Source organism: Macaca nemestrina, chromosome 1, assembly GCF_043159975.1.
Source record: "Macaca nemestrina isolate mMacNem1 chromosome 1, mMacNem.hap1, whole genome shotgun sequence".
Classification (NCBI taxonomy): Eukaryota; Metazoa; Chordata; class Mammalia; order Primates; family Cercopithecidae; genus Macaca; species Macaca nemestrina.
The window spans coordinates 213,501,201-213,508,839 of NC_092125.1; the positions used below are offsets into that span (position 1 = coordinate 213,501,201).

The following is a 7,639-nucleotide window of genomic DNA, read 5'->3' on the forward strand; positions in this document are numbered from 1 at the left end:
AAATCTTGGGCGCAACCAATCCTCCCACCTCAGCCTCCTAAAGTGCTGGAATTACAGGTATGAGCCACCGCTCCTGGCCCCATCTCTGTTCTCGAGGGCAGGTTGTAGACTCCTCAGGGATGATTTGTATCTGTATTCACCGTGCTTAGGACAATGCATAGCTAATAGCAAGTGCTCAATAAATATCTATTTTTGAATGAACATCTGGCTTTTTAGCTGTGGCTGTGTCTGCCCGCTCTTGGTATATGTGCCAACCAGCAACACTGCTGGTCTTTGAAAGCACTTGCTCCCTATGTGATGGGCAGTATCAACAATGCCTGGGGTGGTTTGGAGGAGGGTGCTAGGCAGCCCCTCAACCCGGGCAGGCTGAAATGGGAGCTCCACTCCTCTTCCATCAGACATTTTTCATAGGCTGCTTCAGTGCAATTCCATTGAATTCCTCCGTGTTTACTGAGCTCTGACGTGACAGGCGTGGTCCCACCCTGCCACTCCAGGAGATGTCTAGAAAGAGCGTCATCGCCCTCAGATTTGAACCAGAGATTTATCTTTAGTCTGGAAAATGGTATTTGTTACCATAGCAACCAGACTTCTAAAAAAATGGATGTCAAGTAACATGCGGATCCCAGTGCTCATGGCAACCGCCATTCTGCATATTTTGGGGAGAAAATGTGCCTCGCCTTTCTCCTGCCTGTGAGTTGGGCAGTGGGGAGGTGAGGTTAACAGCAGGTTTCTTTCTAGAATTGATGAGACACTGAGGTTTTTGGTTAGTGGAGTTAGAGGCTGGACACCTCTCCGACTCCCACTGTGAAAGCAGCTCTCTTCTACAAAGTCACATGATCAATGCCTTTCCCCAATTATTTGGAAGGAGGTCTCTCTTCTGCTCTTGCCTTCTTTGTTGCTGCTCAAATCCCTGGAGACATTCTTGGATTCTACAAGGAACACACATGATAACAGATACACACACACACACACACACACACCCTGTGCACTGAGAATCTGACAGGTGCGGGCATCACCATTCATCCATTCCCCTATATATTTGCTCGTTGATTCATTCGTGCCTTCTCTTAGTAAATATTCATTAAGTGCCTACTACGTATCTAGCTCTGTGCTGGAGACTTGGAAGCAAACAGGGCATGATTAAGGATGTGATTCTCACTCTCCAGCCCCATATTACAGAATAGATAATAACACATTCATTACTCAACAGCTTCACTGAAAGAGGCGTGCACGGGAAGGAAGGGAGTGATTAACTGTAGCAGAGATGTGGGTGGTGGGTGGAAATCAAAGAATTTAGCCTTGTTTTAGGTTCTCTTACAGAAAAGATTGGTCAAACTGTATTCCTTCCAGGAAGATTTAAGAAAAGTCCTCTAACAAGTTTCTCGGAGGCATCTTTGATTACCCCATCGCTTCAATTGAAGATGCAGATTCTCTCCATTATAATGTTTCTGAAATCAGAATGTTTCTCATGACTGATGTGTATATTTAATGAAGTGTTTCTTTTCCTATCCCCAATTAAATTGGTGGTGTGTCTTACAGTCAATGGTGTCCTAGAATCAAGGATATTTGAGATTTCCCGTTTTTACTCCCAATATTCATTAGTAACTAAGCCTGAGTCCTCAGAGAATCTTCTTGGCCTTGGACTTCTGCTCACATTTCCTCCCTGAAGAAGTGTAGCTTTCCCCATTAGAGACAGTGTATGGTTTCAGCTAGAAGGCTTTTGAGAGACTTCTGTGCATTTGTTGGCAGTTGAGTTAGTATTGAGGAGCATGCATTCTGCAGCCAGATTGCCTTGGTGAATTTCCAGGAGCCATCCCTTTCTAATTTGTGGCCCTCTCTGAGCCTCAGCATCCTCATCTATAAGATCGTAAGATTACTTACCTTTAGTGTTAATTATCCTTCAATTAATCAATTCAACACATATGTACTGAGTGTCTACTGTGTTCAAGAACTATGGAAAAGGTGGAAATGTGAAAGTGGACAAACCGCACAAAGTTCCTGCCCTTGTGAGCTTACATTCTATTGGAGGAGACCAATGGTAAACGTGCAAATTACTCAAATGTAATACATTAGCTGGTAATAAGTGCTCTGGAGAAAAATGAAAGCAGGGAAGGGGGTAGGGACAGCAAGTGCAAGGGAGTTACGAATAGCAGTTAGGATTAGGTTTGGTTGGGAGTAACAAAAAAACCAAACAATAGTGGCTCAAAAAAGACAAAGGTTCACTTTGCTATAATAAATATGAGAAGTCCAGGGTGGCTTTACAGCCACTGGGGACCCAAGTGTCTTTTATCTTCTTGCTTTGTCATCCTCAATACCTAGCTACTACCTCGTGGTCAAAGATGGATGCTGGAGCTCCAACTATCTTGACTACATTCCAGTCAACAGAGAGAAAGAAAGAATGTGCCTCTTTCCCTTTAAAAACATTCCCTAGAAGGCCGGGCATGGTGGCTCACGCCTGTAATCCCAGTACTTTGGGAGGCTGAGGCAAGTGGATCACCTGGGTCAGGAGTTTGAGACCAGCCTGACCAACATGGAGAAACCCCATCTCTACTAAAAATACAAAACTAGCTGGGCGCGGTTGCGCATGGCTGCAATCCCAGCTACTTGGGAGGCTGAGGCAGGAGAATCATTTGAACCTGGGAGGTGGAGGTTGCAGTAAGCTGAGATTGTGCCATTGCACTCCAGCCTGGGTAACAAGAGCAAAACTCTGTCTCAGAAAACAAAACAAAACAAAAAACATTCCCTAGAAGTTTGATGTGACACTTTCCTTTCTTTTCCCTTGGCCAGAACTTAGTCACGCGGTTATACCTCTGCAAGGAGGGCTGAGAAATGCAGTTTTTAAGTGCCCGGTCAAAGAGTAGAGATTTTTTTTTTTTTTTAAACCAGGTAACAATGGATAGAACAAATATGGGGCAAAATTAGCTGTCTCTGCACAGGTTATCACAAAGATTTGATCAGATGATGCATGCAAAGGATTTAGCACAGAATAAGCATTCGATAAATATTAGTTGTCTTTTGACACAACGTTTTCTCAATGTACATGTTCTTGGTAAACAGTGAGCAGATGAGGAAAATGGAGGCTCAAGGGTCTTAGGGACCAACCTGTGGCCACTTGAAAGGTGGCAGATCCTGTCCTATGGGCATCGAGATCCCAGAAACCATCCCCCAGCGGGCACTGTGGCTGGTGGAGCATTGAGGCTGTGCTCCTCAAGTGCTGCCTGCTGATTTCTGGGCCTGGGACAACCTCTCCAGCAGGTGGGCTTGTTATCTCTCTTCCAGGATCACCCATGGTTTGTTGGCTTTTCAGAGAGCAGTTTCTCTTACTCTGACATGCCTCTGCCCGAAACAATCCTTGCTGCTTACAGAATAGAATCCAAACTTTACCATTCCTGGCACTGAATAGGCATTTAATGCAAATATATTAAAATCATGAACTCAAGGGCCTCTAGGAGCTGGCTCTAATTTCTCCTTTCTAATTTATCTCTTTCCCCATTGCCTCTTCCTGCCACTGAGTGGAATCTATTCTGTAATTCAATAGCTGCATTTTTTTTTCTTTTCTTTTCTTTTTTTATTCGAGACAGAGTCTCACTTTGTCGCCCAGGCTGGAGTGCAGTGGCGGGATTTTGGCTCACTGCAATCTCCGCCTCCCGGGTTCAAGTGATTCTCTTGTCTCAGCTTCCTAAGTAGCTGAGATTACAGGCACGTACCACCACGCCTGGCTAATTTTTGTATTTTTAGTAGAGACGTGGTTTCTCCATGTTGGTAAGGCTGGTCTTGAACTCCTGACGTCAGATGATCAGCCCACCTCAGCCTCCCAAAGTACTGGGATTACAGGCGTGAGCCACTGCGCCCGGCCGCTTTTTTTTCTTTTTTTCTTCTTATTTTTATTACTGGAACAAATATAGTTGCATTTTAAAAGAAACCTCAGATTATCAAACTGTGTGATTTAAAAATAATTGTTTCAATAGGAAGATAAAAATAAAGGCTAGAGTATTTCAGACTTGAAATACTAACAGTTGTCTTGGTCTGCCCATCAGACCCTCCTGTCTTCTGGTCTCAGCCTCCAGCCCCTAGACCACAGGGGTGAGTTCTGTCCAACACTGGGCAAATATATTATCACCACAGTGATTGGTCCAGGCATGCACATTGGCCCAAGATAGCCAATGGGAAGTCTTTCTCTTAGTCCTCTGCCTCCCCCTAGCTCTGCTTGCAAGATAAAGAGCTTAGCCTGGTGCTGTATATGACTATGAACTAATTGTAAGGAGAAAGACTAATGGTGGTAGGAGAGACTGAAGCAAACTGGCAGAGAAAAGCAGAGGAGAGAATGAGGAGGGAGACAGGAGGAGGCAGCGGGAGAGAAGAGTAAATAAATATGGGTGCATTTGAACCCTGGGTCCATGTGTACTCGGGGCCAGCTTCATCAATGTGCCTTTTCTTTTCTTCTTCTTCTTCTTTTTTTTTTTTTGAGACGGAGTCTCGGTCTGTTGCCCAGGCTGGAGTGCAGTGGCCGGATCTCAGCTCATTGCAAGCTCCGCCTCCCAGGTTCATGCCATTCTCCTGCCTCAGCCTCCCGAGTAGCTGGGACTACAGGTGCCCGCCACTTCGCCCGGCTAGTTTTTTGTATTTTTTAGTAGAGATGGGATTTCACCGTGTTAGCCAGGATGGTCTCAATCGCCTGACCTCGTGATCCGCCCGTCTCAGCCTCCCAAAGTGCTGGGATTACAGGCTTGAGCCACTGCGCCCGGCCCCACTGTGCCTTTTCTAGTTCAGCTATTGAGCCTGTAATTTTTCCTTTTTGGCTTAAGCTACTTTGAGTTGGATCAGAAGTGGGAACAGAGCAAGTCAAATGAGGCACTTGAGGAGCAAAATTGAAGGAGGCATCTTTACAAGCCTGACAGTGAGCACCTTCATGCATTTCTCACCCTGAGCTCCTCACTGGCCTCCTTGTAGTCTTGACTTTGAGTTGAGTTTTAGTAACTTGTAACCAGACAAATTCTTGGCTAATGTAAGCTCTACTTGTTATTTTCAATAAATCACGAATTCTTGGCTAATATAAGCTCTACTTGTTATTTTCAAATTGCAAGTTAAAAACATAATATTAGTTGATCCAGTTGGTCAAATACACCCCGATTTTTTTAGGCTGCATTATTTTAAATTGGGTACAAAGATCTTATTAACATATCACCTAGACACCATTTCACCCACTGCTTTTTGTAGGCTGCCAGTCTCTTGTCTGCCTCTTCAGCAGTGGTGAGGTGGATACCCTTTCCTCGGGAAAGAGAAATCCATGCTTTGTTGCCCTTGCCAATAACAAAAATGCTGGAAAGCCAGGTGGCAAAGCTGTTGCTGTTGGCATCTTTCAGATGAACCACATCAAAAGATGCAGGGTTCCTCTCTCTGTTGGTGATCACACCAATTCTTCCCGGGTTCTCACCTCTAGTCACCATCCACAGGTTACCAGTGTTGAACTTGATGACATCAGTACTCTTGCCAGTCTCCAAATCAACTTGAATGGTGTCATTCACCTTGATGAGGGGACCAGGGTAGTGGATGGTGCCAGCATCATCGGTCACCAGATGAGGGATTCCTTTTGTACCCACAAGATTTTTTCTCACTTTACACAATTTGCACTTGGCCTCCCCTCAGCTGTAATACGGTGAATGGCAAAGTGATCCTGATGTTACAGATCAGATGGAAATTCTCTTTGGTTTTGTCGATGATGACATCTGTGAATCCAGCACGGTAGGTTCTATCAGTTTGGACCTTGTCGTCAATCTTAATGAGCTGCAGCATCCAAATCTTTAGTTCGTCTCCAGTCAGGGCATACTTAATTCTGTTTCTTAGGAAAAATGATGAGGGGGAGACACACTCTCAGCTTGTGGGGACTGGTGGATGGATGAGGAGCAAACACACCAGTCAGTGTCCCCAGCATCCATTGCTCTGAGCTGCTACCACTTCAGATGCTTCTTGGGACCATAAGCCATGGCTACCTTAGGCATGGAAAGAAGTTCACCTTCCTCCCCTAAAGATTCAATGAACAGGCTGGGCGTGGTACCTCACGCCTGTGATCCCAGCACTTTGGGAGGCTGAGGTGGGTGGATCACCTGAGGTCAGGAATTTGAGACTAGCCTGGCCAACATGGTGAAACCCCGTCTCTACTAAAAATACAAAAAATTAGCTGGGCGTGATGGCGGGTGCCTGTAATCGCAGCTACTCGGGAGGCTAAGGCTGGAGAATTGCTTGACCCTGGAAGGCAGAGGTTGCAGTGAGCTGAGATCGCACCACTCCACTCCAGCCTGGGCAACAAGAGTGAAATTCCATCTAAAAAAAAAAATTAAATGAACATATCCTGAAGAACACAGGCCCACAGACAACTGGGTCAAAGTCAGTGGGTTTCTACAGAGGCTAAGAAAGTAGATGTGGCCCATTTCACAATTGCCGGCAACTGACGTGGCTCCAGCACCAGCGATTCATTAGGGAACGTGGTGTGTGTTGGTTATAACTCAGTTGGATGTCCGTTGTCACTTTCTCAGAACTCCTGTCTTTCTGACTTGTCTTATGGTTGGTGGAATAGATACAGAATTCATTTCCCCTTCTTTGGGCAGCAGTACCTGGGATAGTGCTTGTCACATAGAAGGCACTCAATACATAATGTGTTGAATTGAACTGATCTGGTCACGCCTCACCCTAGACACATCTAACAATGGGGCATCACTCGCTGTTGGCCAGTTGATGCTTTTCCTCCTCTGGCTTTGATGCTTAGCTCATGGGTGGACATGTGACCTGAAGCGGCCTATGAGACTTAAGTGCCAGGACTTGTGTTGAAACTATTGGGAAAGAACAGTCCTCTTCTTCTGGGGCTGCAAAGCTGTGAGACTCTGGGTCCAGTGGCCTTTTTATTTTTATTTTTTTATTTTTTTATTTCTTTATTTTTTTTGAGACGGAGTCTTGCTCTGTCGCCCAGGCTGGAGTGCAGTGGCGCAATCTCCACTCACTGCAAGCTCTGCCTCCCGGGTTCATGCCATTCTCCTGCCTCAGCCTCCCGTGTAGCTGGGACTACAGGCGCCCGCCACCGTGCCTGGCTAATTTTTTAAAATGTATTTTTAGTAGAGACGAGGTTTCACCGTGTTAGCCAGGATGGTCTCGATCTCCTTACCTCGTGATCCGCCCGTCTCGGCCTCCCAAAGTGCTGGGATTACAGGCGTGAGCCACTGCGCCTGGCCAGTGGCCTTTTTAATGATCTGGGAGTGACAGCCTAAGAATGGAGCTGGTGGAGCAGAGACAGAAAGATAAGTCCTGATTTTCTGAATCCCTGGATGTAACCAACTCTGTACTTTTCAGTTATTTGAGCCAACAAATTCTGTTCTGTTTGTTTATTTTGCTGAAGTGAGCCAGAATTGGGCTTTTGCACTTGTCACTAAAGAGCCCACATTAATACAGTCCATTTTTAAAATCTACATATCTGTTAGGATGCTCGTGGTGGTGGTACTTGCCAATGGCCAATTCACTGGGATTACACAATAAGGTTTATGATCTCACTTATAGGAAATCAGGCATAGAACACCTTCAGGCACAGTTTGATCAAAGCTCCAGCTCCACTTCTCTGTGATTCTCTTAGTTATGCCCCTCTCCATGTATT

The 7,639-nt window shown here is 45.5% G+C and overlaps 1 pseudogene; it reads right to left on the minus strand.

Moving 5' to 3' along the window:
* The window catches only part of LOC105483158 (small ribosomal subunit protein eS4-like), a 27,241-nt pseudogene extending 21,257 nt beyond the window's left edge, over positions 1-5,984 (minus strand).
* Between the last annotated feature and the right edge of the window lie 1,655 nt (positions 5,985-7,639).